Source organism: Nicotiana attenuata, unplaced genomic scaffold, assembly GCF_001879085.1.
Source record: "Nicotiana attenuata strain UT unplaced genomic scaffold, NIATTr2, whole genome shotgun sequence".
Lineage (NCBI taxonomy): Eukaryota > Viridiplantae > Streptophyta > Magnoliopsida > Solanales > Solanaceae > Nicotiana > Nicotiana attenuata.
Window position 1 is genome coordinate 34619 of NW_017673594.1, and position 5369 is coordinate 39987.

Below are 5369 nucleotides of genomic sequence, written 5' to 3' on the forward strand. Positions count from 1 at the left end.
TAAAGCAATGTTGGTTCAAGAAGTTCACTAGCAAAGACCTCTACAAAACCAAATGTACTCATATTTAGTGTCAACAAAAATAAACATCTTGTTCAAAAGGTCTTCACCATTCACTTTAATGATTCAAATTGATTTGTGGCCACCATTTCCAATTGCATCACCTGTATTTTCCTACACATTCAAAATGAAAAAAATTAGGCACATGAACCCTCTCGAGCTTCAAGTCATCTAACATAGCACTACTTGCTAGGCACATGAAACATTCAGGACATGGTCCGATTACAGGGTATCATGGTCAACATCTCAGACTTCAGGGAAAACCAATGAAGCAAAAATACTCTTAACTTGCTAACATGAAATACAGCAAAGCAAAAAACAGTCATCCGTTCACTCACCAACAGGGCATAAGTTTTAAAACTTAGTACAAAAATGCCAATAACAACACTCATACCGAATTCAACAACTCAGTTAAGCGTCATACTTATTTATTTACAGAAAATTATTATACATGAACTTAAAATATTTATAGATAATACTGTTCCAAAATGATCTCCTCAAAGAAACAAAATACCTATTGAGATACCAATAACCAACTTGCAAAATATTTTTTCTATAGTCTACTTTCAAACATTATGACCCCTAGAATCTTGGTCATGGCAATAGATTCAGTTTCCTATTACACACTTATAGAAAGCATGATTTTGTAAGTTACTTAAGATTGAGGTAGTTTTTGGAATTGTAAAATATAAATACCTTTTCAATATTCGGGGCATGAGTTGAGCCAGAAGAATGTTGTAGATTTTTGCCTCTCATAGCTCGTGCACTACTTGCATCAACCGGTGAAGGAATATTAGATCCAACACGCCCTTGTATATCATGAAAATCTAGTCCAGGGTTGTTTTTCACCATTTGACTAAAAAAACATCGCATTTCTTCCCTCATAATTTCCTTTATTTCTTCCTTCAGAGAAGTTATTTCGTTGGCATGCTTTTGTTTAAGCTTGGTAATTTCTTCATCTTTTTTTTAGAGAGCTTGTCGTCACCGATCTACCATAGCATCTAACCCGACCAGGTTGCTCCTTTCCAAATACAGCCGTAAATGCATCATCTGCTGTTTCTCCAGAACTTTGGCGATTCAGAAGTTCAGACTGTCAAAAAAATGTTATTACACATCACTTACAAGTCAAGATAGATCAAACACTAAAATAAGTTTTAGCAAGTCAAGTCAGATTAAATAAAAGTTTAACATACCTCAAAATTTAGCCAAGAATGTCAATATATTTTTCAGTGACAATGATCATAACCATTTTAATATGAAGTTTAATTTTTCCTAGCTGGAATTCATTGGCAAGATCCAGCACAATCTAACCGTATTCATTCTCAGTGAACGAAGGAATTGCTCAAAGGAGCAGACCTAAGCGCTTTTGCACCTCTGAAATTTCTCACAGGCTTCAAAATGGTTATGAGTATGCTACAGCTGTAATTTGTTCTTTAATCCTACAGCTGCTACACAGGCTTCAAAATCACATCAGGGGGATCATGAGTATGCTGAAAATCCGTTTAAGACATCACATGTAGCAGCTGTCGCTAGTACTGCTATAGTTCCTGTTGAAACAGCTTTTGCTAGATAAAATATGTTGTTTTCAGTTCTTCACACTTTATGGGCCTTATTTTACTTATATGATAGCCTCTTTCACATGTTTTGCAGTTACCTTTTGTATTACATCTATTAGTGAGTATGCACCGGGTATCTTGTTGTTGTTAGTGTGTATGCATCTAGAAAGCAAGCTGAAGAGCTAGATATAGAACCTTGGTGACATGTCTTGCCTCAAGACTGTTAATTCTTGATTGTTGTGCTCATACTGGAGCCAATTTGCACAACTACTAAGAAATCAAACTAGTGAACTCTCAAAGAAGTCACTCTATGTAACTTGGTATGACAAGATAAAACCAAGTATGTTGTGGCAGAAAGCTTAAAAACTAGAAATAACAAGCAACCAGAAATTAGTGGAAAGTTATTAGGATACCTTTTAAAGAACTTCAATACTCTGGTAATGTTCAAAGTTCAAACTTAAAATCTGAAGGTGTGATCTGTTACTGCAATTTGATTAGGTCATGAAATTTTTGCAAGTGTTGCAACCGTAACGTGTTAACAACAAAACAACAACAACCGTAACGTGTCACGTGGACAAAATAGCTGCAAGCTTTTCAACTAACATTGTTGTTGAGGGACTCGTTCCTAGAATGTTGTGGATAAGAGTTAGCAATGAACAGTAATAGTTACTCAGTGCTTATACAATCCTATTTGTAGAGAGAGAGAGTAACTCATGTCCAGTCGCCATGGACAATGTTGTGCATATGAGGAATAATCAGAAGAAGTCGGAGGCTGTGCAAAATCTTGAGAAATCTAAAGTCGAGGTGCAGCGACAAGTGGAGGTTAACAAGCACGCTGGTGTTGCTACAAGTCCAGGTGCTGGAAAAAAAGGAAAGGGGCAAACTAATGTACAGCAGTTTGCACATGAGAAGGCAAAAGCTGGTGCGACAGATGGTGATCGACCTACTGTTAGATTGGGTAAAACAACTGATAAATAAACAAGTGTGGAAGCTAAAGATGCTACTCATCCAATTGATAATCAATATACTGCTGGTGCACAAACAGCTCTTTTGAAGGATGGAAGCGAGCAGGTTGTGCAAAAGGAAGATTCACAAGAAGCCGTTGAACCTAAAAGTGACAAGGAGGATCGTGAGATTGCTTAGCAAGCTGAAAATTTCAGCAGTAACGGGGAAATTGCTGGATAAGCTACTGGATCAAAGGATGTTAAATCTAAGGACAATGGAATATCAAGGAAATCAACTGGGGACAAATAATATCATCTACTAGACTGGACAAGTATCTGCTCCAAATGACTACTTCTGAAACAAATAATATCATCTACTTCTGAATATTTATTTTCTTTCCACATTTATGACTCACAGATACAGAATGGAGAATTCTGTGCAGGCAACATCATATTAAAATTCTTGTGCAGGTATAATCATATTATTTGAGAAGGGTTGACAAATATCTAACATCTTGTACAAATAAAATCATATTAAAGAAACACATTCAGTTAAAGAGAGAAAATACAATAACAAGACTTAACTTGCAGCATGACTTACTATTGCAACTTGAGTATCCGTATGAACTTCCTTCCCTTTCTTTGTACGAGTTGTAATAAACATTTCAGACTGTGATAGTTCCTCGTTGTTCTCTTTGGTTGCGCGCTACAAATTACATCAAATAAGATATAGAAAACATCACTGTGTTCCGACAAAGTACAAAAAGAAATGAAAGTCAGATTACAAAGTGTCGACTAAATATTACCAATGCCACACGCACTCTTGCAAAATTAATAGGTCCCATTTGATGCCTCCACTTTTATTTTTTCCTATTTTCAGAATTTAATTGGCTCATAGCCTAACAACAAAAGAAGCATATTAATTAATAAATCAAAAAGGAAATAATATATATTGCAACAATAGGTAGAAAATATAGAAATGCACGGGTTAATCTTACTTGGACATCTTCGTCATCCCAATACTCAATCAATTGACGGAATTGAACTTCGGGTATCTCATTGGGACGATTTTGTAGCATTTCGTCAATAGTAGCATTTTTATCAAAATATTTCTTCTTAATATTTCTCTTGTGTCGCTTCCAAGCATCACGAAGATCAGTCATTACCCACTTCTCTCCTTCAGCTGGAATTAAGAACTTGGACTGTGCAAAACAACATATATAATTGTAAAACATATATATATATATATATATATATATATATATCTTTTCTTAGTAGGGAAAATACAAAACATATATAATTGAAAATTTAATTATTCTTACATTGACATATTCCCACATTCGTTGCTTAATATCCTTTGACACAGCATGCCAACTAGTATGCACCAAGGGGATAAATCTAGGATTCCTTGCAATTGTTCCCAAAAAGTTGGTCAAATCAGACACTCTCTTGTCAGTTGGTCCAACTGTTTGTCCTTTATCAAATGTCACCTCCTCTCTTTCTTCAAAACTTCTTGCATGAATAGTCTTACATGTTGTTTGCCCTCGAACTCTTTTCTTCTCTGATGACCCTAGATTGATATAACAAGAAACACATAAGCAAATGTTCAATAGTTGAATTAAAAAAAATTAAAGAGTAGCATCAATTAAAGCACAAAATGAGAAAGGCAATAAGAACTAAGAATAAAAAATATATAATTGCGCAGAATCTGGGCAGAAACGGGGAAGAATTTTTCTGAAAAAAATTCGCCAGCATTTCGACGCTTTTTGGACGTTTAGAAAGAGAAAGAAGAAGAAGAAGAAGAAGAAGAAGAAGAAGAAGAAGAAGAATGAAAATAAAAACATACCTGTTTTGAAACTTGAAAGCTATTTTTGAGGAAGAAAAGGCTGGTTTAGACCACAACTACCTAGCTAGAAAGATGTGGGGAGTATGCAGTTTTTCAAATTTAATAAACTTACAACAATCTTGCAAAGTAGTTAACAGAGAGAGAGTTGAAAATTCTAGCTTCTCTGTAACTGAACTTGTTCTTTTTTGCAAGAACATCCACTATAGACTGTAATATAAGCAACAGATTTCATAATCGATGTTCATAAAATAATTAAAAGGTTTAAGACATACCAGCTGCAGCACAATCGATGTTCATATCCTCATCTCCAATAAATTCATCGTCACCAACTTCATCTTGTGCAGCAAAATTATCCAATTCTATGTCCCGCTCATTAATAATAGGAGAGGACATAAATCTGACTTCATTTTCTGGGTGATTATCAGGATGTTTTTCACCACCAACTTGTATCCCATATTTTTTTTTTAGAAATTGATTAACACTCGTCGACGGTAGGACTGAGTTTTTCTTTACCTTTTTGCAATTTTGTAGCTCCTGAATATCAAGTTGTTTCTCTCCTTCACCGTGTGTTCTTCTAATCATATGTGAAATGTTAGGATCTACCTTTGTAGATGATTGGATCATGGATGTGGGTACAGGTAATTTACTCATTGCTTGCTTTTGAATGGGCTCCTTCAATTGAATTAACCTTTGTTTAATTTATCCGTTACTTGCAATATTATGTGAAGTGTTCAGATCTTCCCTTGAGGACGACTGGATTGATTTGTACACCGGTAATCTATTGCTTCCTAACTTTTGAACTAACACATCGGATTGAGTTAACCTCTGTTCACTTTGTCCTTCTAATGTTGCACGCATATAATTCTTCCTTTTAACTCCAAGTAATGCCTGCTCTTTAGCAGCTTTATCGTTGCGATCACTTGCAAGCTTTTCTCTCTTAATCTAAAATTTTTTTGCTAGTTCAGC

The 5369-nt window shown here is 35.2% G+C and overlaps 1 long non-coding RNA gene across 1 annotated transcript; it reads right to left on the reverse strand.

Moving 5' to 3' along the window:
• On the reverse strand, window positions 1-3255 carry LOC109216805. The gene is made up of 3 exons (XR_002066550.1): window positions 3159-3255; window positions 754-1147; window positions 1-171 (listed from the first exon to the last, which is right to left on the reverse strand). It is a non-coding gene; the product is annotated as an uncharacterized LOC109216805 (long non-coding RNA).
• Between the last annotated feature and the right edge of the window lie 2114 nt (window positions 3256-5369).